The 24,876-nt window shown below is 44.9% G+C and overlaps 1 long non-coding RNA gene and 1 pseudogene across 2 annotated transcripts; one reads left to right on the forward strand and one right to left on the reverse strand.

The window, feature by feature from the left end:
- Positions 1 to 223: 223 nt before the first annotated feature.
- Positions 224 to 5,173, forward strand: LOC143565569 (long chain acyl-CoA synthetase 8-like; annotated as a pseudogene). The gene is made up of 11 exons (XR_013141096.1): positions 224 to 770; positions 1,400 to 1,480; positions 1,589 to 1,741; positions 1,854 to 1,985; positions 2,490 to 2,663; positions 2,747 to 2,976; positions 3,800 to 3,917; positions 3,994 to 4,125; positions 4,218 to 4,352; positions 4,712 to 4,918; positions 5,012 to 5,173. The product of XR_013141096.1 is annotated as a long chain acyl-CoA synthetase 8-like (transcript).
- Positions 5,174 to 19,898: 14,725 nt separating this feature from the next.
- Positions 19,899 to 20,260, reverse strand: LOC143565570 (uncharacterized). The gene is made up of 3 exons (XR_013141097.1): positions 20,228 to 20,260; positions 20,062 to 20,144; positions 19,899 to 19,967 (listed from the first exon to the last, which is right to left on the reverse strand). It is a non-coding gene; the product is annotated as an uncharacterized LOC143565570 (long non-coding RNA).
- Between the last annotated feature and the right edge of the window lie 4,616 nt (positions 20,261 to 24,876).

The raw sequence follows: 24,876 nt of genomic DNA on the forward strand, positions 1-24,876 counted from the left end.
TCTAGAAATTCACTTTTGTTTCGGTTCGGTTTTTTCGGTTTCATGCATACATAGTCCATTAGATCATTGTCTGAATATTGCAATTGATTCATGATTCTTGTATTATATTTCTTTTTCAAATTTCAAAATAGATGATTAGCAGTTAACTGAATCATCATTTAAAATCTGCATATATTAATCTATCTGAAACCTTACAGGATAACACCATTATAATTTATAAACATTTGGATTACGCAAAATGGATGATTCAGAGAAAAACAAACAGATGGAGGTTGAGAGTTTCTTATCCAGCTTCACAGAAGACAAAACTTACGGCGCTGCACTCGCAATCCTCGCAGCCATTGCAGTACCACTAGTTCTTTCTTCAATGTTTTCAAACAAGAAAAAGAAAGTAAAACAACGAGGTGTTCCGGTTGAAGCCAGTGGTGAACCGGGCCTTGCTATGCAAAATGCTAGATCAGATAAGTTAGTTGATGTCCCGTGGGACGGCGCTACAACCATGGCTGCATTGTTTGAGCAGTCTTGTAAGAAACATTCGCAGCATCGGTTTCTTGGTACACGAAAGTTGATAGAAAGAAGCTTTGTTAGTGGTAGTGATGGAAGAAACTTTGAGAAGTTGCATCTTGGTGAGTATGAATGGGAAACATTTGGAGAAGTGTTTTGAGTGCGCGTGCAACTTTGCGTCTGGACTTGTTCGTCTTGGGCATGATCCTGATACACGGATCGCTATTTTTTCTGATACGCGCGCAGAGTGGTTAATTGCTTTTGAGGTAGATGATACATTATTGTATTAAATTTTTTCATTGATATTTGGGATATTTAGGCTTGTAAACTAACCAAGCAAACTATTGAACACGAACTTTTATGCGAACGGATTTTCTTGTTCGTTTTAGTTCGTTAAGAAAATGAACGTGCTTGTGTTTTTTCTATGTTTGTTCGTTAATAGTATAAGCGAACGGTTCAGCGTTCACATGCATGGATGAACAAACATAACTGAACAAAGATGAACGAACATAACTGATCTAAACTAATTAAAAGTAAATGTAAACAACAATATGTTGGGCCTAAAAGATTATTAAAACTAGACTAGGCCTATAAAAAATATTTAAATACATATCCAAATGTAAAGAACTAACTTAAACAACCGAAAACTTACCAATATAAATGAACGTAAACGAACGAACATAAAAATACTTAAAATGAATGACCGTTCACAAACATAAATATAAGACGAGACATTTGTTCATATTCGTTTGTTTAATAAACGTGCAAAAATTTTTGTTCATGTTCGTTCGTTTAGTAAATAAACGAACTTCGTTTCGCATGGTTCACTGACCGTTCAGTTCGATTACAAGCCTAGATGTATTGAAAACTTATTACAAGTCTATAATGATTTCAGGGATGCTTTAGGCAGAATATTACCGTTGTGACCATATATGCATCTTTAGGTGATGATGCCCTGATTCACTCTCTTAATGAGGTGTGTGTGCAGAAAAAAGTATTATTTGTTTTACTTTTTGTTTATTTTTTTATTTTTTTTCTGGTTACATTTTAACTGTTAAAAGTTATTCATGCAACTTATTTACAGACAAAAGTATCAACCTTGATCTGTGATTCCAAGCTAATGAAGAATGTGGCTACAGTTAGTTCAAGCCTAAAGCCTAAAGTTAACACAAGACTACCTAGCAAGGAAGATGTTGCGGTCATCATGTATACAAGTGGCAGCACAGGTTTACCAAAGGTTTGATTTTTCTCTTATTCTCTTATAGACTATGCTTCTGATTGTGTTATTATACGCGGGTCAACTAATCATTTTTCAATTTTTCAATAATATTGTTGTGTTGACTCTCTAGGGGGTGATGATGACCCATGGGAATGTAGTTGCAACGGCTGCTGCGGTTTTGACAGTTGTGCCAAAAATCGGGACCAATGATGTCTACTTGGCATACTTACCATTGGCTCATACATTTGAACTGGCTGCCGAGGTTACATAATGCATATATTCTAATAGTGTAAACTGCATAAAATAGATATAATTTTTACATTTTTCTCGGTTTTTGCAAAAAACTTTTTATTAACTATTTTAGCAACCAATCTCATTTTACACGTAGTTTGCTGATGTGGCACTGGTTTTACCATGCCAGCCATGGGCCAGATGCCAGTCTGCCACATATGCAAAAAATTGCTTATGTGGAAAAAGGCCAAAAAACAGATATATGTTAATTTTTAAAGCTTGAAAAGGTTACCTATTTATTAAACTTATGACATGTACATATAAACTAAAATGGAAAAAAAAATAGATGCAACATAATCTGTAAAAAAATGTTACATGGTTCGCTAAAATCCGTAATAACGTAAAAGTTGGCTGCTACTTGCTAAAATCAGGAGAACAAAAAATGCAAAGTTTGTTTCTGTTGTGTGCATTTTTTATTTAACCTACCGGCATTAAAAAAATGTTTCTTACTTTTTTTATGCATGATGCTGTGCAGACAGTGATGATGACTGCAGGTATTTCAATAGGTTACGGGTCAGCATTGACTTTAACCGACACGTCAAATAAAATAAAAAAAGGAACCAAGGGAGATGCTTCTGTATTAAAGCCAACTTTATTAGCATCTGTTCCAGCTATTTTGGACCGCGTTCGAGATGGAGTAGTAAAAAAGGTCTGTATACCAGTTGCTAAAAACAACTTATATCTCAAAGTTAACTTATTATTTTATACTTTATATAATTCCAATTTTTGTAGGTTGAGGAAAAGGGTGGTTTGACCACTAAACTTTTTAGCATTGCGTATCAAAGACGGTTGTTAGCAGTTGATGGAAGTTGGTTAGGTTCATGGGGGTTAGAAAAGATTTTGTGGGATGCAATTGTTTTCAAGAAAGTGCGGTCTGTACTCGGTGGACATATTCGGTTTATGTTATGTGGTGGTGCTCCTTTAGCTGCTGATTCACAAAGATTTATTAATGTCTGCATGGGGTAAAGATTATTTTCAAGCCAAATGACAATTTTTAGATTGTTTATAGTAATTGTTAGGCCTGTAAACAAACCAAACTTACACAAACAAGGGTTTTCATGTTTGTTTGTTTAACTTCAAACGAACGAGCAATCTAACACGGACAATTAAACGAACGGGGTTTGTTCATTAAAAAATGAATGCGTTCATGTTCATTAATGTTCTTTTACAAACTGTATAAATGAACAGTTTACGAACGTAAATGTACGAGCATAACTGAACATGGATGAACGAACATAACTTAGTTAAAGCCAGTTAAAAGTAAATGTATGGGGCCTAAAATGTTTATAAAACTAGACTAAATAGTAGTGGTACCTAAAAAGCTTAAATGAATTAATATATTAACGAAATTTTAAAAAACGTAAACTAACGAACATAAATGAACGTAAACGAATGAACATTGACAAGTTTAAAAGAATAAATGTTCACAAACATAAATGAACGAATGAGACACGTGTTCATGTTCGTTTGTCTACTGAATGAACAAACAACTGTGTTCATGTTCGTTTGTTTGTTAAATAAACGAAACCAAGCGAACTCCCTGTCGAACGGTTCACTGAATGTTCGATTCATTTACAAGCCTTAATAGTATGTACTTAGTATATAGTTGATTTGTATCTTTACTTTATAAGTTGTTTTATAGAATTTGTTTGTTTGAAAACTTAGGTAAAATAAAACATAATCAAAGCTAATGATTCATTAAAACCACAACTAACATTATACCAAAAGATATAGTTTATAGTCATTTTGGATAGTAAAAATTTATATTTTTGTATTTTTTTCAAGGGCTCCAATTGGTCAAGGATACGGGTTGACAGAAACATGTGCTGGAGCTGCTTTCTCTGAGGCGGATGATACTTCTGTTGGTCGTGTCGGTCCGCCTCTTCCTTGTGTCTATATTAAGGTACGAAAAATCATAATTAAAAAGTTAAATATATGTTTTTATATAATCATGTTTTTTTTTATCATTTGTATTGCAGCTTGTTTCATGGGATGAAGGTGGCTACTTAACATCAGACAAACCAATGCCACGCGGCGAAGTTGTCGTTGGCGGACACAGTGTAACCGCTGGTTACTTCAACAACGAACAAAAAACAAACGAGGTTTACAAGGTTCGTATTTCATGATCATCATCATCACATTCACATTGCTCATGTTGACTTTAAATTCTAACTTTTTTAACGCATTGACTTTTTGGCTGCAGGTTGATGAAAGCGGTATGCGTTGGTTCTACACCGGAGACATTGGTAGGTTTCACCCTGACGGATGCCTTGAAATTATCGACCGTAAAAAAGATATCGTAAAACTCCAACACGGAGAGTACATTTCCTTAGGAAAGGTAATTTTTTTAAACTTCGGGACCAAAACCAATATTACTGCATACCACATGAACCATCCGTGTAACTAATAATAGACACAATAGCAAACGTCGTCTTTTATGTTTATACGCTTTTTCAATGGTTGACTTTAACAAACTTAATGACATAAAGCATCATGTTTGCTTAAAAACCATATCATGTTACGTCCTTTGGCACTAACCCCGTTAAGTTTTCTCATTAAATCTGGTCATGTGCAAGACACAAGAGGGTAGTTTCGTAATTTACATATTTATTTAATCATTAAAACTAAAAAAATATTATTGCATACCAATATTACTGCATAACACAGGAACCATCCGTGTAATTAATTTTATTACAGGTTGAGGCAGCACTTGTATCGAGCAAGTATGTAGAAAGCGTAATGTTACACGCAGACCCCTTCCACAGTTACTGTGTTGCATTAGTAGTCCCTGCACATGGAGTTCTCGAGCAGTGGGCCCAGAGCGCGGGTATTCCTTATAATGATTTTGCTGATTTGTGTGATAAAAAAGAAACTGTTTCTGAAGTTCAACAATCTCTTAACAAGGTTCGTTAAATATTTACATTTTCAACCCTTGAAGTTTTCGACGTGTTCGTAATCACCCCCTCGTTATGTTAAACATGTGTTTCGATAATGCAGGTAGGGAAAGAAGCAAAGTTGGATAAGTTTGAACTTCCTGCGAAGATAAAGCTGATGGCGGACCCGTGTCCTGAATCGGGATTAGTAATGGCTGCTCTTAAGTTGAAGAGGGAACAACTGAAGGCCAAGTTTAAGGATGATTTGGAAAAGTTATATGGGTAAACCCGTAATATGCGCATTTTTGTTTTTTTGTATTTTTTTTTGTTTTGCGAAGTTAGGAGCATGATTTGTTGTTGCTTTTTATATATATTTTTTAATAATTTTGTCTACATACGCGCTAATCAGTAGTTCATTCTTTTAAAAACTATGCTCAAAATGTTACATCTTGTAACTATGAAGTTCGTCTTGTTTCACGCTTTATGTCAAAAGCTCGATCTTGTCTAGTTTCAAACATTAATGCCAAAAGTTCAGGTTTAAGCCTGCTTACTATTTATTAATATATTACCTGCATACATTTATAAATATAACTTGTTTTTTTTTAAATAATGGTGTTAGGAATGGTACCATAGTGGCTGATATGACCAAATACTGAACTGATTACAATATCAAACAAATTAAAATGATCAAACTAGAGATGAAAAAAAAAACCGGTTCCGGACCTAACCCGGTGTACCCGAATTAGAATTGGACCCACCCAACCCGAATCGTTGGGTAGAGACCGGTTCTAGTTCCTCAGAGAAGCCATATCCGAACCTGGAACCTAAACGGAACTAGTTCCCCCTCTACCCGAACCGGCCAAAAACCAGTGAAAAACCGGCCAAATCCTCGAAACTACCTGTAACTAGACCTGACCCTACCCGGTTCTTGATTTTGTTAACCAAAACCAGACCCATATCTTAAAAGACCCGATTTGTGAACCTCTAGGTCAAACCACAAAGACAAAAAAACAGACTTACATAAATATATATTTTACACATTTAATAAAACTTATATATATTTATATAAATAATAATTGACTTACTAGCTTCATTACAACATTAGATGTTAGTTACATGTCATGAGATAATGTTTTGGTGGTATCATGTTTTTAGCTAATGATTATAACTTATAAATAAAAATTCAATAACTATATAATACAACAGCTTAAGGCTTAAGCTCGTTACATTTATGCTACATTCACCTTCTCTACTAAAAACATTTTTATTACAACAACAACAATGCATTATTCCTGCTTTGATGCAGCAGCAAGTGATGGCCTCAACAGAACTGAAGAGGTATGTACCCGCCTCAACACCGAGCGAGGCGGGTCAACCCACAAGATATAGACAAGAGGCTTGAAATCAAGACTTTATGAAGGCACAAAGCCAAAACCTATGCGCATGGCGCATGCATCACATGCTCATGCATCACATATGCTCATGCATCACATGCTCAGGCATCACATATGCTCACGCATCACATATGCTCACGCACATCACATCTGCGCGTGGCGCATCCGCGCGTGGCGCATATCACATGCTTGTGCATATCACATCTGCGCATGAAACATCTGCGCGTGAGAATAAAGAGAAGACCTCGCGCATCCTCAGGATAGGCGCATATCATACATGCACATAATCAACCTCGCCCTTATCCAAATCAGGATTAGGGCAACCTTGATTGTGCACGTCAGACAACCTTCCAGAAGGTATCTTTTTAAGGAATAAGAATATGCTGATGTTGACAGCTGCCAAATGAAAGGTGGACAACTCAGCATAACCCATGTGCTACCACGTGATTATAACCAATGAGTTCGTCTTGTTTCACGCTTTATGTCAAAAGCTCGATCTTGTCTAGTTTCAAACATTAATGCCAAAAGTTCAGGTTTAAGCCTGCTTACTATTTATTAATATATTACCTGCATACATTTATAAATATAACTTGTTTTTTTTTAAATAATGGTGTTAGGAATGGTACCATAGTGGCTGATATGACCAAATACTGAACTGATTACAATATCAAACAAATTAAAATGATCAAACTAGAGATGAAAAAAAAAACCGGTTCCGGACCTAACCCGGTGTACCCGAATTAGAATTGGACCCACCCAACCCGAATCGTTGGGTAGAGACCGGTTCTAGTTCCTCAGAGAAGCCATATCCGAACCTGGAACCTAAACGGAACTAGTTCCCCCTCTACCCGAACCGGCCAAAAACCAGTGAAAAACCGGCCAAATCCTCGAAACTACCTGTAACTAGACCTGACCCTACCCGGTTCTTGATTTTGTTAACCAAAACCAGACCCATATCTTAAAAGACCCGATTTGTGAACCTCTAGGTCAAACCACAAAGACAAAAAAACAGACTTACATAAATATATATTTTACACATTTAATAAAACTTATATATATTTATATAAATAATAATTGACTTACTAGCTTCATTACAACATTAGATGTTAGTTACATGTCATGAGATAATGTTTTGGTGGTATCATGTTTTTAGCTAATGATTATAACTTATAAATAAAAATTCAATAACTATATAATACAACAGCTTAAGGCTTAAGCTCGTTACATTTATGCTACATTCACCTTCTCTACTAAAAACATTTTTATTACAACAACAACAATGCATTATTCCTGCTTTGATGCAGCAGCAAGTGATGGCCTCAACAGAACTGAAGAGGTATGTACCCGCCTCAACACCGAGCGAGGCGGGTCAACCCACAAGATATAGACAAGAGGCTTGAAATCAAGACTTTATGAAGGCACAAAGCCAAAACCTATGCGCATGGCGCATGCATCACATGCTCATGCATCACATATGCTCATGCATCACATGCTCAGGCATCACATATGCTCACGCATCACATATGCTCACGCACATCACATCTGCGCGTGGCGCATCCGCGCGTGGCGCATATCACATGCTTGTGCATATCACATCTGCGCATGAAACATCTGCGCGTGAGAATAAACAGAAGACCTCGCGCATCCTCAGGATAGGCGCATATCATACATGCACATAATCAACCTCGCCCTTATCCAAATCAGGATTAGGGCAACCTTGATTGTGCACGTCAGACAACCTTCCAGAAGGTATCTTTTTAAGGAATAAGAATATGCTGATGTTGACAGCTGCCAAATGAAAGGTGGACAACTCAGCATAACCCATGTGCTACCACGTGATTATAACCAATGAGAAAGCACCAGGTGTCCCAGAGGACACGTGGCGCAGAGCAATTGGAGGAGGCCAACAAGGCTGAGCCCAATTAGTGGAAACCCTAGCACTATAAATACAGCATCAACTCCACAAGGAGAGATTCAATCATATTCAAACACACTCAATCACATCCAATCACATCCAAGTACAGAGTATTCAGCTGTTAAGCAATACTCTCCAGATTTCCTTACTCTCATAACATTATCTTCTCCTACAAATACTTATTCTCACACCGGAGGGTTACCCCAAAGAGGACCCCTCTGTCCCTTTCTGAGGGGTAAGTTGACGGTGTTGTTCATTTTGTAGGTGGAAGAACACAGATCCCAGAGATCCATCGGTGAAGAAGCATAATCACACCCGAGGAAAGTAGATCGTCTACCAGTGAGTCGATCCACGTTTCTTCATTGGCGCCATCCACTGTTACAACGGCAACAAGATCTCATCAGATCTATAAAAAAAATTTTCACCATGGTTTCTGGCGTTCGTAACGTTGATCAAGTTCTGGAGGATATTGAACGTGAGGATGTTAATGAGGGACAACAGTTTCTGAGGGTGCCGCGTGATTCTACGCGCACCACCAGTAACCGTCCCTTCATCACAACTCCTCATGGCCAGACTGAAACTCCTCCAGACGATCTCACGTTACAAAATCTTGCCGGCGCGAAACAAAAAGGACCAATGGGTCCAGAAGATGAAACAAATGACCCTAAAGAATGGCTCATAAACGAGCAGCGGCGTCTAATGGACAAGTATAATGAGATGGTCAAACAGAAAAAGTTAGCCGACTTAACACAAAGGCAAGCGTTTGATAAGCAAACTGTCCATGGAACAAAAAGGGCGCGCGCGCCGGAAGAAGGACATTCTGTTCACACTGCACACACTGAGTTCAGTGATGAAGAAGTGCACAGCATGAGGAAGACGCGAGATACTCATGCAGGAGGCTCACAGCTCCGCGCGCCTGTGAACATGGCGCCTGGAGCCAGAGCCGATCTGGATCTGCACATGCCGTACAGCCCACCAGTTAGAGGGCAAGTGGACGTAACCACACCGTATAGACCAGCCATCTTGGTGAAACATTCAAAGTTCACTGAGCGCATCGCGAAGGCTCCCATCCAGCACAAAACCAAGATGCCAAGTGGTTTGGGCAAATATGACGGCACAACAGATCCAGACGATTTCTTGCAAGGTTTTTACAACACGGGAAACCTAGAGAGCTGGACGATGCCAACATGGTGTCACATGTTTGCTCGCTGCCTCACGGGCGCGGCGCGTGCCTGGTTCGAGAGCTTGCCGACTGGGCAAATCGATGGGTTCGAGGAACTATTGGAAAAGTTCCAAGCCCATTTCGTACAGCAGCGCAGACACACGCGCGACCCTGATGACATCATGCACTGCGTGCGCAGGAATGATGAAACGATTGAAGACTACATAACACGTTTCAATCAGGAGTCTCTGGCAATCGGAGGTATAACTGAGCAACTCCTGCGCGTGGCCTTTATACAAGGCGCGCGCAGTGATCAACTCCGCCGAGCTCTCGTAAGCAGAGATGGCATGCCCACCACTTGGGCCAAACTAATGGAAGCATCGCGAGTCTTCGCGAGAAATGAAAAACAAATTGCCCAAGATAGGGCAAGAGAAAGAGCGCATCAAGCTGAGTCACCGCGCAGCAAAGAAAAAAGGGGCAAACAGAACTCTGTATGGTCCAGGTTGCAACCAACCAGTTTTTCTTCCGCAGAAAAGCAGGCGCAACCAAGCTCACCCCAGCCCCAAAAAGATGTTCGTAATCGCGGGGAGGGTGACAAGAGGGAAGGCGGCAGAGATCCTAACAGACCTCTGCCAAGAATATGGACTCCCCTCACTAAAACGCCTTCACAGGTGTTAAGCACTGAGAATGTCCAGTTCAAAAGCCCCAAGCCACTACACTACAAGGGACCATCAGACAGTGGCAAGTACTGTGAGTTTCACAAGTCCACAGGACACAACACTGATGCATGCCACCACTTGAAGGATGCAATTGAAAAGGATGTGAAATCAGGCAAGCTGGCTCACATGGTAAAAAACTCAAGACCAGAAAATGAACAACCAGAAGGAGCCTCTGCCAGCAAAAAGTACAAAAGAATCTGTGTAGCCGAGGGAGGAAGGCAAGGGCAAACATCAAGAAAGAGAAGCACGCAAATCCAAGGAGATTGGCGCGAGCAACAAGTAATCTTCCCAAGAATCAGGGGAGGTCCTTCTATCAGCAGTCCTCTTGTCATCACTACACACATTGCTCATTACGAAGTGTCAAAAGTCCTGGTGGACACTGGCAGCGAATCAGACATCATGTATGAGCAATGTTTCAGAAAACTGGATCCGGCAGACCAAGCAAGGCTTGAAATTGTGAATGCACCAATCTCTGGTGTTTCAAATGAAATCATTCATCCCCTAGGTCAAATACAATTTGAGCTAACTATGGGGGATGACAAACATAAGCGAGCCGAAGTTGTCAACTTCCTGGTCTTGCCCACCACTTCTTGCCACAATATGATCTTGGGTAGGGAAACGATTGCCCAATTCAACGCCATACCGTCGCCAGCGCACGGCGCGTTGGGGTTCCCAACACCAACAGGTGTAACTTTTGTATACAGAGATCATTTGTGCGCAGTGACAAGTACTCCGCGGGAGGGGAGAATGAAACTTCCAATGGCAGACAATGCGCCAGAGGAATGGATTCTCAACCCAAAATTCCCAGAGCAGAAGATCACAATTGGCGCAACGATATCAGACGACACGAGGTTGAGAATGAAAAGGTTGCTCACAGCATATATGTCGGTCTTCGCGTGGCAGCACTCTGATATGACTGGGGTTCCGCGAGACCTGGCGCAGCATTCTCTCAACACCTTCAAGTCTGTAGAGCCAATTGCTCAAAAGAAGAGAGTCATGGGGGATGAAAAGGCGAGGGCCATGAATGAACAAGTTGAGGATCTATTGCGCGCAAACATCATCCGCCCGATACGATACCAGACATGGGTAGCCAATCCTGTGATGGTAAAGAAAAGTAACGGGTCGTGGAGGATGTGCATTGACTTCAAGGACCTCAACAAAGCATGCCCAAAGGATTGTTACCCCCTCCCAAACATCGATGCAAAGGTGGACTCCGTGGCGCCATTCAAGCTAAAATGTTTCCTGGATGCCTACAAAGGCTATCACCAGATTCAAATGGCACCACAAGATGAGGACAATACCGCCTTCAGAACCGACAAGGGTGTTTTTTGTTACACAAAAATGCCCTTTGGTTTGAAGAATGCGGGCGCCACCTACCAAAGACTTATGGATGCCGTTTTCAGCGAGCAAATCGGAAGAAACCTAGAAGTCTATGTGGATGATTTGGTGATCAAGAGCAGGGAGGAAAAGCAAATGCTCAAACACATCGAAGAAACCCTTGGGCGCCTAAAGGAAGTTAACATGAAGCTCAATCCGAGCAAATGCACTTTCGGCGTACTAGAGGGAAAATTTCTAGGTGTAATGGTCACCAAGGATGGTTTCAAGGTGAACCCTGAGAAGGTGGAGGCCATCCTTGACATGCCCTCGCCATCCACCATGAAAGAAGTTCAGAAGCTGAATGGTAGATTGGTATCAATCAACAGGTTCCTAGCGAACCATGCAAGCAAATCTACCCCATTTGTCAATACATTGAGAAACTGCTTAAAGAAAAGCCAGTTCAAATGGACTCCTGAGGCCGAGCAAGTTTTCAGTGAGATAAAAGAATGTTTGATAAATCTGCCCGCGCTCACAGCTCCACTTCCTGGTGAAACTTTGACGTTGTACCTATCAGCAGGAGAGCGCGCTATCGGCGCAGTATTATTGGTGGATCGCAAGGGAATCCAAACGCCAATATACTATGTGAGTCGGGTGCTGACAGATCCTGAGACGCGCTACTCCATCATGGAAAAGTTAGTTTTATCACTAACACACGCGTCGCGCAAGCTTCATAGATATTTCAATGGTCATCCCATTGAAGTTCTGACTGGTCACAACATCCAGCAACTCTTGCGGCGTCCCGCGCTCTCAGGAAGGCTGACAAAGTGGGCGCTGGAATTAGGTGAGCACACGATCGCCTATAAGCCCCGTCCAGCAATAAAGGGACAAGTCTTGGCTGATTTCATCGCAGAAGTCCCCGAAGGAATAGTTGAAGAGGCTCAGCGCGAGGTAGACCCTCCGCGAGCCAATGATGAAGAAAATGTTTGGAGATTGTTCACTGACGGAGCTTCAAACAACGAAGGGTCAGGCGCAGGTCTCAAGCTGGTGGATCCAGAGAATCATGAATATACTTACGCCATCAGGTTGGACTTCAAGAGCACCAACAATGAGGCTGAGTATGAAGCCCTGCTGGCTGGCCTGCGCATCGCGCACAAATTCGGAGTTAAAAAGCTAGAGGCCCATGTTGATTCATACTTGGTAGCAGCACAGGTCAATGGCCTTTATGATGCCAAGGAGAACACCATGCCTCTGTATCTAGAGCAGGCGAAAAAGCTCATCGAGCAATTTGACAGCTTCAGAATCATTCATATTCCGCGCAGTGAAAACAAATCTGCTGACGCGCTGAGCAAGATGGCATCAACCAGTTTCGATCACTTTGGCAAAGATGTAAGGGTAGAAGTAATGAGCAACCCGTCGGTGGTAGCAAAGTCTGTCCTTGTAACTCATACAACCCCTTCATCATGGATAACTCCAATAATGGAATTCTTGAAGGAGGGAAAGCTACCGGATGATCGCGCACAGGCGAGGAAGATAAGACACAAGTCACAGAACTATGAACTGCTTGATGGTACATTATATCGACGCTCTTATCTTGGACCGCTCATGAAATGCCTAGATGCTGAGGAAGCAAGCTATGTGATTAGAGAGATACATGAAGGAATCTGTGGAATACATGCTGGCCCGCGCATGGTGGTTGTCAAGGCAATGAGCGCAGGTTACTATTGGCCTGGCATGTACTTGGACGCTCTAAAAGAGATCCAAAAATGCAAAGCATGTCAGAGCTATGCGCCAAACACCATGCGGCCAAAGAACAACTTGATTCCGGTGACCTCCGCATGGCCTTTCCACAAATGGGCAATCGACATTGTGGGTTCCCTACCGCAAGCGCAAGGGCGAGTAAAATTTTTGGTAGTGGCAGTAGACTATTTTACAAAATGGGTTGAAGCCAAGCCACTAGCAAAAATCACAGCCGAAGCGATGAAGCAGTTTATTTAGAGCCACATCATATGCCGTTTTGGCTTGCCCATGGAAATTGTGAGCGATAATGGCAAACAATTCACTGACAAGAAGTTATCAAACTGGCTCAAGGAATTGCGCATCAACCAAATCTTCACTTCGGTATACCACCCTCAGGGGAATGGCCAAGTGGAGCGCGCGAATCAAAGTTTGTTAAATGGGCTGAAGAAAAGGTTGGAGGGAGAATCCCATTCTTGGGTCTAAGAGCTACCTAATGTCCTGTGGGCACACAGGACATTAAGCAAAACCAGCAATGGCGAATCCCCGTTCAGCCTAACCTATGGAACGGAGGCAATGATTCCAGCAGAAATTGGATGCCCATCCCATAGAGTGCTCATGATGAACAAGATTGATAACGAGCGCGAAAGGAGGTTGGATCTCAACTTACTTGAAGGGCGCAGAGAGGCGGCTATCATCAGTGAAGCCAAGTACAAGAAAAAGCTGGAAAAATATTACAACCAGCGCGTGAAAGAATGCCACTTCAAGAAAAATGATTTTGTCCTTCGAAACAATGAAGCTAGCCGCGCAGATGTCACATTTCACACTTCCCTTTATTAATTTTGAGCAATATGACAACATTGTATTGACATCAAAACGAAATAAAAACGAAGTAAAACATACATGCGCGAGCTTCAAGCTCAAACGCGTTAACGAGTCTTAACTCTACAACGTCAGGGCCTTAGCCCAATTCTATTACCTTTTGCATACATGTTTCACACTTCCCTTTATTAATTTTGAGCAATATGACAACATTGTATTGACATCAAAACGAAATAAAACGAAGTAAAACATACATGCGCGAGCTTCAAAGCTCAAACGCGTTAATGAGTCTTAACTCTAAAACGTCAGGGCCTTAGCCCAATAATATGAGCCTTAGCTCAGGGCTTTAGCCCAATAATGTGAGCCTTAGCTCAAATCACTTACAACATCCATTCTACATGCTGCGCAGACTGACCATAAAAATACCTAAGCATAACTAAGGCAAAGCGAATGCCAAAACATAGTTGTTAAGGTCTCAGGTCGAGGTCGCGCATGAAATTGTAATGGATATCTGAGTAACACATATTGACACGTAAAGGCTAAAAAACTCATAATTCCATGCGCGATAACGTCGCGCAAAAGAGGAATAATGAAAACGCCAACACACGTGTCAACATAATCAGGATATGGCAAAATCACTTACAATATGACAAGGGTTAAGTATAATAAATTCCTTACAACCTTGTTCTTATTCCAACGTGCAAGCATATCTTATATTCAACAAGCAAACATGCGATATAAAGAGATGAATGGGGAATGCGCAAGATGCGAAGAAGGGAAAAATAACTTTTCATTCCAAAGCATTGAAATTTACAAGTTTACAAGATGAGATACAAACTACAAATAAAAATAAAAAACATGAAGGGCTTCTCAAGTCTCCACGTTGACATCAGCCTCTTCATCATCCTCATCATCGCCCTCGGCATCTGGCGCAGCCTGCTCCTCGTCATCTCCAAACTGACCATAGTCAAGTTGTTCATCTTGAATGGAGTCTTCTATCACAACAGTGTCAGGAGCGGATCCTTTGGCCACGCCAGAGCCGCTTGCAGGAGCAGCAGTCCCCGCGCCATCATCGCCGCCACCAGCCCCTTCGCACTCGTCAAGTAATTTCTTTAGCGCGCCGAGGTCGGGCTGGTCAGCAAGCGCGGATATCTGCAAATCATAAGCAAAAATATGAGTACAAAAAGACTTAGAAAATAAGTCAAGGTAATCTCATTAAGGTTAAAATACCTGCGCAAGGATGGGAATGGGAGTATTCATATACTTCTCCCCCATCGCGGCCATGTCCGCGCAGGCAACGTCGCTCTGATAAGGGTACTCGGATGGGTTCTTCTTCAACATGCCATATTCATAGCCATCCGTAAACCCTTCAGCTCGACCCACCAAGCGCGCGGCAGCGTTGCAGTCCATCACAAGGGCCTGAAACTCGTCTGAGTATTTCATCGCGAAAGCGCAACGAGTCATGCCCTGTGAGATTAGCCATTGGCGATCCTGCGCGAGGCCAGCAACAGACGTCTCGAGGGCAGGAACCTGAGAGTTTAATAACTCAACAGTTTCCTTAGTCTTTTTCAGCTCCTCTTTGTCGGACGCTGCTGCCGCCAAGGTTTCTTCTTTTTCCGCCCGCGCAGCATCAAGTGCTTCCTGGCTAGACGCTGCCGTCGCCAAGGCTTCATCTTTATCGGCCTGCGCGGCTGCCAGCTCCTTCTTCAGGCGCGCAACCTCACTCTCCAGTGATGATTTTTCAGTTATAGACTGGACAAGAGCTTGGTCACGCGCCTCCGCCTCCAGCTCCAAGTCGCGCGCTCTGCGCGCGTACTTGGCCGCGTCCGCCTCCACCGCTTGTAGCTTCTCCCGCGCAGCCTGAAGCTCATGCCCGCGCTTCACGAAGGCGCTGTTGGCACTTGCTCTGTTCTCACTGAGCTCTGCTTGGAGCTTCTCAGCTCTCTCTCGAGCATCAGAAAGATGCCAAGCAGACACCTTAGCCTCTTGCTTGGCTTCCGCAAGAGCATCACGTACTTTTACGTAATCATGGCGAAGCTCTTGGGAGGCAGCAAAGAAAGCCGACCCAGCAAACATATGATCGTTGAGCAAGTCGTCGCGAGCGCGGTCCTCCTGGAACCTCCTTTCAGATGGAGGCACAGCATGAGCCCAGAATTCCGCACACACACCCATGGACTGAAATGTGCTGTCTTCAGTAATATTCCATCTCGGGCGGTAAATGTGATCGGCTTCCTGCAAAAACAAAGTAATTATCTAAGTCATCAAAACATTAAGATGGAAGTCCGCGCAGCGGAGCAAAAAAGAAACTATACCTGCGGGGATGAAGCAGAAAAGTCAGCGCCAGCCCCACGAGAAGGCTCAGCCACGAAGCCTCGTGGCGCTGCAGGATTGGCGCGACCGCGGTCGGAGTCTTCAACTTCAAACTCCTCATCCTCCTCGGAAACAGGCCTTTTCTCCTGCGACCTAGAGCCAAAATCGGTCTCGCGAGGAGGGCTGTGCGCAGGAGGAGGTGAGGGAGGTCTCGACGCCGCCAGGTCGGCGCGCAAAACGGCCTCCTGCTCCTTAGTAATCCCGATGAGGGGAGATTCATCGCTTGCAGGAGCAGGAGCAGAGCCAACGGCGCTGGCACCGGCGCCAGGAGTGCCGCCAGCAGCTTGTACGCCAGCTACGGCTTCTATGAAAAAATCAACAAAAAGAAATGGTTCATGACTTGATCTAAAAGAAAGTCAGAAAATAAGAGCGCAATACGTACCTTGGCGCAACTCCGTTCGCGAAGCAAACATCGCCATGAAGTCCATTCTACCCTTCTTTGAGGGTAAAACAGGGGACTTCGAAGCGACCTCCGGCGCAGCCTCGGCATCTTGTTGCGCTGTCGCCGGCTCTACAAACATTTGAGTAAGACAAGATTCATTAGTAATTCTATAAGAATCGCGCTCATAGAACCATAAAAGATAAGCAAAGGATAAGCAAAGTATACCTGTCGAAGGCGCAACACCGCTTCCCTTTTCCGCCGCGCGAAGGGAGGAGGTAGTGGCACCATACCTCAGGTGGACAGGAGGTCTGCCCACTTTTTGAGGCAGGGAAGACAAGGAAACCTTGGTGGTAAACTCCTGGGTTTTCCCAAATCCCCCCGCCTGAGTAGGAGGATCCTGAACAACAGGGGCAACATCTTTCTTCTGTTTCTTACTGGCCCCCGCGCCAGTTTTCCCCTTAGCTTTACGCTTTAGTTGGGGCGCCTCCTCCTCCTCCTCTTCCGCGAGCTCCAGCTCGTAGTTTTCGAGCGCATCTACAATACACGCAACAGAAGTGTTAGCAAAATTTGGTATTATAAAGGAAAATGCATAAGTACAAAGGCTTACCAGGCGCATCGCTGTCGAAGATAAATCCCAGATCAACAGGGATGAACATGTCATCGAAGCGATCGGGGAAGCCAACCTCCCCAGCGCCCAGCGCGACGGAGTCACCCTCCATGTGCTCATCATAAGCGGCATGGACATACTCCTTGCTGACTGCAAAAAACAAGTCAAATGATATCAGAAAAACAAATTATGTTCGCGCAGAAGTAATACAATGAGTTTAACTTACGCAAGCCGTCAACTTGGATAACGGGCTCAGTCGCGCTATCTGCCCACCTCCTGCTCATACCAACCCCCACCAGCGCCTCCTCACAAATGTTCTTGGCGGGGGATGGTTCAGCGGTCAACTTAGTTACCCAGGCGCCAGTTGGGTTCTTGAGGACACCCACATCCGCAGGTGCAGAAGATATCGCGCGCATGGTCATACGGATGGGGATCACACCAGCCCTGATGTAAAAAAACCTCTCAGACCAGTCATGAAGGCTCTTGAATGAAACAGTGGAGCACTTGACCTTCTGACTGCGAGGAATAAAGGAGAACCAAGAATCTTGGATCTTGGGCTTATAAAAAAATTGAAAGCGACGAGGGGTGGGCTCCTCGCGCTGGGATTTGCACATGAACTCAAAGTGAGTCATGCGCACAAGTCCAAACGGATGGACTTGGGATATATGAATCCCATAAAACTTAAGTAGTGCACCCACAAACCTTGTCATCGGGAGACGAAGGTTGCAGTGGGTGAAAAAATGGCTATAAAGGGATATATAGCCGGTAGGCGGGTCCGCCGCCGTTTGCCCGGCCTCAGGCAACATGCAGCCAAACACAGGGAGAAAACCCTGAGAGGCGATAAGGCTGTCAAGATCAGCCTGCCTCAGTTTGCAGGGGATTTCATTCCACCTCTTCACGGCCTTGGTCCTCCCTACCTCCTCCGATGAGACCTCAGCAGCCTTCTTCCCCTTGCCGGTCTTCTTCAATGTAGACATCACTAACGATTTAACACGGCGATTGATGGGGGAGATTGTGTTGTCTGAGCTATCAGACATACAACTGTGACAACGAACAAAGGATGCTTCTAAAGAACAGAAATCTGGAAGTAGAAGACACGTAATCGGAATATAATGAAAGAAAGAAAAGAGCTCTGAATAATAAACAAGAAGATGAAGGATAAAAAAACTAAGGGCTGGCTTTTATAGGCCCAGGAGAGAGAAAAATTGGTGCTAATCGGACTTCACGCGCCCCCACTCGCAGGAGTAAGCCAACGGGAGCGCGACACGTGTACATGACACTGTGTGAGGGGACACGAAAAGAAACTGTACAGCTGCTGCCAGAGTTCACGCGCCACCACTCGCACCAACAGACCAACGCGAGCGCGACACGTGTCCCTGACACTATTTGAGGGGACACGAAAGGCAACTGTAGCACCTCGAGCACACGAAAGGTCTGACACGTCTCCATCACTGACGCATGTCAGCAACAACCAATCACGTACAGGGACGATTCGTTTTCAACTAAAAGGATAGAATTTCACGCAACGATGAATAATAAGAAGAAAAAGACAAAACCCCTACTAAAAGAGCAAACTATTTAGTCTAACATCTATCTTACCTCGCTCGCGCGAGACAAGACACACATTAGACTGGGGGGGCTTGAAGAGGTATGTACCCGCCTCAACACCGAGCGAGGCGGGTCAACCCACAAGATATAGACAAGAGGCTTGAAATCAAGACTTTATGAAGGCACAAAGCCAAAACCTATGCGCATGGCGCATGCATCACATGCTCATGCATCACATATGCTCATGCATCACATGCTCAGGCATCACATATGCTCACGCATCACATATGCTCACGCACATCACATCTGCGCGTGGCGCATCCGCGTGTGGCGCATATCACATGCTTGTGCATATCACATCTGCGCATGAAACATCTGCGCGTGAGAATAAAGAGAAGACCTTGCGCATCCTCAGGATAAGCGCATATCATACATGCACATAATCAACCTCGCCCTTATCCAAATCAGGATTAGGGCAACCTTGATTGTGCACGTCAGACAACCTTCCAGAAGGTATCTTTTTAAGGAATAAGAATATGCTGATGTTGACAGCTGCCAAATGAAAGGTGGACAACTCAGCATAACCCATGTGCTACCACGTGATTATAACCAATGAGAAAGCACCAGGTGTCCCAGAGGACACGTGGCGCAGAGCAATTGGAGGAGGCCAACAAGGCTGAGCCCAATCAGTGAAAACCCTAGCACTATAAATACAGCATCAACTCCACAAGGAGAGATTCAATCATATTCAAACACACTCAATCACATCCAATCACATCCAAGTACAGAGTATTCAGCTGTTAAGCAATACTCTCCAGATTTCCTTACTCTCATAACATTATCTTCTCCTACAAATACTTATTCTCACACCGGAGGGTTACCCCAAAGAGGACCCCTCTGTCCCTTTCTGAGGGGTAAGTTGACGGTGCTGTTCATTTTGTAGGTGGAAGAACACAGATCCCAGAGATCCATCGGTGAAGAAGCATAATCACACCCGAGGAAAGTAGATCGTCTACCAGTGAGTCGATCCACGTTTCTTCAAGAACATATAACGCAGGACCCAAAAATGGAATCACAGATAACGGAACAAGCCAAAACCCCTTGTCGGTCCTGCATTTAAAAACGAATCCAGAATCAGATAATCATATGTAACATTAAGCAAAACGCCCACAAACGAGAAAATGGTGGGTTGATTGTGGCTCACCATTTTCGAACACTCATGTCATTATAAACCCAAAAAGGAGCGATCGAAGATAGCAGTGTGAAATCGATGCTGGTAACATGTATCTGCATGTAGGCAATAATGTTAACCGCAATCGTGTTTATAAGTCGACAAGTATTATAACGAAGGTAGAGAATAATATACTTACGAGTCCACTTCCTCCAAAGTACTGTAAATACTCTGAAGAAACACTAATGGACCCCGGACAGATTACGGATAATCTGGGGGTTAAATAGATGTTTCCCACAGGGATTAGACCCGGCAAAGATGGTTCTTCTGATAACCTGCAAAACAGACACCGTGAGCTCGTCACTGAGAAGGGGGGGGGGGTACCTCCTTGTGACCACCCTCCGGCGTGAGAATCAGACTAGATTGCTCTTGAATATAAGTGTATATTAAGAGATTGCTAGAGCAGATATCAGGTATAAGATATAAGATACAAGATAAGATGATAAGATGATCATACCATTTGGGGTATTTATAGCCGAAGGTAGGTTTCCAAGAAGGTATAGCCGGCTGAATAGTATTCCTGTTCTACCAACTGTGGCCTACGCACGTGCCATGCTGGTAGTTGGTGGGTAGGCAGCGGCTGACAGTGACCAGGCCTGCTGTGTACTATTCCTTTTCCACCAACTGCAGGCTATGCACGTGGTATGACAGGAGTTGGTGAGTATGCAGCGGCTAATAGTGACATACAGTACAAGAGCATGCTGCTCGCCATACTGTTAATGAGCTGTCGTATCTCTGGTCAGATCTTTTGCCCATACCTCGTCAGGTACAGTACAAAAGATCCTCCAGTATCATACGGACTGGCTCATTTGGGCGGGAGTATTCCCCCTCCCGCCTTTGTGCGGGATTGTTCCCGGCTTTGCTCATTCCTTCAGGGACATTACTGAATTATTTTGAGAGCTAAGTGCCTTGTGCGTGTAGCCTTGCTGCGCGGGTGGCCTTCCCTGATGGCTTGTATCCGCAGCTGCGGGAACAGGCGGAGTACTTCACCATTGGGAGGCATTTCCTGCGGGAACAGCTTGCGTACTGCGCGTAAGGACGTCACGTCTCTGAGCATGGTGGGTCCTGCGGATCCAGTTGGTTTCTGCGCAGACGTCTCTCTTCAAGGTGAGTCCTGCGGGTCCAACTGGGCTCTGCTGGGACCTACCTCTTCAAGTCCCCCCAGTCCAATGTTCTTCTCATGAATGTTTAATAAGTGAGGTGAACTTTTGGACTTAAGCAAAGGGTTTTGAAAATGGTTTGGTTTTAAGGTTTTCCATGGGGATTCTTCCCGCGGAAGTCCTAATGTCACGCAGAAATTCCCGACTTTCCTGCTTGATCTTTGGGTGTGATGCGGGTAGGTCTATAACCTCCTCGCAAGTCAGGAGCGTTGAGTTCCACTTGTGTAGATTCTCCATGAGGTTTTGGTAGTTTTGAACATAGTGATCAATTATGTTTAAACAACCAATTCCATCTTGGAGGTTCAAACAATCTAGTTCTCGACGTTCCCGCTATGCGGGGATGTTATTCCCGTTTCCGCAAGCACTGCCCAGAAGATCCTTCTTGGTTTCAATTTCCTGCGGAGTGCTAGGTATGTGAAGGGTTTTGCCTTGACACTGTACCCGCACTCGTCTTATAGTTACTTTACTTCCAAGGTATTCCTGGCTTCAATTCCCTGCGGGTGCTAAGTATGTGAAGGGTTTTGCCTTGACACTGTACTCGCACCCATCTTATGGTTACTTGGTTGCCGAGGTATTCTTGGCTTCAATTCCCTGCAGGTGCTAAGTATGTGAAGGGTTTTGCCTTAACACTGTACTCGCACCTGTCTTATAGTTTCTTGGTTGCCAAGGTAAGGGGTATTTTCCCGCTTACTTTTGAATCTTTTTGAAATTTTGAAATTCGAAGAGTTGTTGAAAGGATAAGAACAGTCCAAACTGTTGAAACGTCGTCCGACGGTTTCTTCTGACTGTGTCAGGACGTGCAGGAAGTTATGGCGACGTGACAGTACATGGTCATTCCAGACGCTTTTTCAGGCGCGTGGGCGCGATTTTTCGGGCGCGTGGCCGCGAAATTAATGGCACGCGTCCTTTCAACAGCTGTTGCCAGCTTGCACTTTGCCACGTGTCATAGTTTCATTGCACCTGTGATTTCTCTCTCTTCCGCATTAAATTCATCGCATTAATTGCGATGAGTATATAAAGGGGGAGAGGGTCCTTTGTAATTCACACTTTCACTCCTCTTCTTGTAAACGATTTCCGGCGAATACTTTCTGAAATCGTTCCCTTACCTCCAAACCATGTCTTCAACTCACGATTTCGAAGCTGCTGCCGAGGAATCTGACGTGCACGTCGAGATCCCGACGTCTACGTCTGATAAAGACGATAAGAGCACTGCTGGCGAATGCGAGTGTGCTCTTCCCACTGAGCTTTTTCAGTACATCGTCCGGAAGTTCATGCTCGAGCCGTTCGAGCCTGAGTTTCCGGAGCCACACCAGACGGTGTACGATGCCCCCAAGGGCAAGATAGGGGTGTACGCTGCATTCTTCGTTTATGGGAATCTCAGGTTCCCATTGACGAAGTTTGTATACCGTGTCTTGGAGAGGCACGGGGTGCATATGACGGAGGTACACCCGATGGCGATCGCCAAGATCCGCCACTTTGAGTGGGTGTGCCTCATTCTGGGCGTGGAGCCCCATGTTGACCGCCTGATGACCTTCTATTCTTGGAGGTGCATCCAGGAGTGGTATACCTTGGTCAATCGGATCAAGGGTGTGAAGATCTGCGCAACCGAGCGCAGTCTTCGGTCGTGGAAGAGGGAGTTTTTTTATATCTCCGCTCGCCTCGTCCCGATAGCGATGACGTTTAAGAATGGGATAGCACTCCCCGCCCTTCACGCCCCAAACTACCAGGAGGCGGAATGGTTCGCCAAGATCTCCCGGATCTAGACTCCGGTGTACCGCTTTGCGGAGTCTGGGATGGTGATGCTTGGGATGAGCCGGGTGTGGAAGGAGGCGTCACAGGTTCCCATCGTCCTCGAATACGGTTTGAACTCTGTCCCTTACGGTATGCTCTGTCTTCTTTGTTTATATAGGTTTGTCTTCTAACTGTTTCTTTTATTTAAGAGGGGAACGACTTGCAGTCTCTCCTGCAGCCGCGGGAGAGTGATAGTCCCGCTCGGATGGGTACTCGTGCTCTCGATGAGAACGAGTTGCCCATCTTGGAGAAAATTAGGGATCGGTTTGTGGAGGTCTACCCGCCAGGCCACCCTATTCTGAGCGCCACGCGGCCAGGTAAGGCGTTATTCAACCATCGACCTCTCAATGCTGAAACCTCTGCTGGAATTCCTCTAATCTTGTCATCTTCTGATGAGGAATCCGCAGATGGTCCTCCGTTGGTGCGGAAGAAGAAGACTGCCGGCGGGAAGGGGAAGGCGAAGGTTGCCTCCACTGCCGATCCGGTGCATCGGTCTGATTCAGAGACCGAAAGCGAGGAGGTGGCGGGGAACCCTGGTGGTGCTAAGACCACTGCTCCGGAGGCTGAGACGACCGTCACCTCCGAGCAGCCCAGGACAACGACGGTGAGCGGCGTGAAGAGGCAGGCTCCATCGGGTTCGTCCCCGCCTGTTCGCACTTTTAGGCTCAAGAAAACCCGTAAGTACAAACTTCCTTTACTTTTTAACTTCATATCTTTCCGCCATTATACATATATCTTCTTTGTGCAGGCGTGGATGCTACCGCATTCCAGGGTGGAGCGGGGAGGAGCACCTCCGGACCCATGACGGTAGGCTTGGTCAACCTACCTGAGGCGATGACCCAGGCGGCTGCGCCTGCTTCAGTTGGTTCAGTTGCTCACCCAGTTGAGCCAACTGTTCCAACTGTGATGACATCTCCGCCGGCTGTCAGTGCCATATTTACTGAATCTTTCACTGAGCCGGCGGTGACTATTTCTGCGGGTACTTCCGCAGCGGCGACCACGGTTGTGAGTTCACCTCCGGTGAATTCACCTCCGGTGAATTCACCTCCGTTGGTTTCTACCGCGGCGGCCTCTATGCCTCCTCCGACGTCGGCAGCTACGGCCGATCCTTCAGGTATGCTTGGGGCTTCTCGCCAACCTCTGCCTCCTTCCCATCTGCCTGACCTCTTGGATGGATTTCCCTTGGGTTCAGGTGATGGGTTTGGCGGCTATCGGCCTGTTGTCGACCCTACAGGTGCGTAGGGTTCTTTTGGCCTTTTTTTTATATATATATCATCTTTTCCTAACTGCTTTTTGTTTTTTGCAGTGTCGGATTCCAATGAAGTGTATGTTCCACGATGGAACATCCGCCGAGGAACAACCCTTCGCACGCCTGTGGAGTGCGTGGAGTGGGCTCGTCACGCAGCTCCCAGTGGTGCGTTGGGGGAAGCAATGGCTAGCTACCAGGAGGGTAGGCTAACCAACGAGCTTCGGATTCCCTTGGCCCGGATGCAGCCGCGCGTCGAGCTGCTCTGTCGTGAAAACGACAAGTTAAAAGCAGCTCGTATTCAAGAAGTAGCTCAGGCGCGGGCTGTCCGGGAGGAGAACAAGAGGCTTACCGCAGTGGTTGCGGAAAAGGAGAAGGCCTTCAAGGCCCTCGAGGTTGAAGTTCAGGCCCGGCTCGAGGCCCGTTCCAAGGCTGCCCAAGCTGTTAACGAACAGCTTCGGCTGGCTAAGGAAACTGCACGGAACGCAACTGAGAGGGCCACCAAGGCTGAAGCTGTTGCTGAGCCTCTACGCCTCGAGAATGAGGAACTTAAAGCCAAACTAGAGGCGCTCCAACAGGCTCATGATGCCT

This window comes from Bidens hawaiensis, unplaced genomic scaffold (genome assembly GCF_021521415.1).
Source record: "Bidens hawaiensis isolate Kalapana, Puna unplaced genomic scaffold, B.hawaiensis_p1.1 tig00022444_1, whole genome shotgun sequence".
In the NCBI taxonomy this organism is placed as follows: Eukaryota; Viridiplantae; Streptophyta; class Magnoliopsida; order Asterales; family Asteraceae; genus Bidens; species Bidens hawaiensis.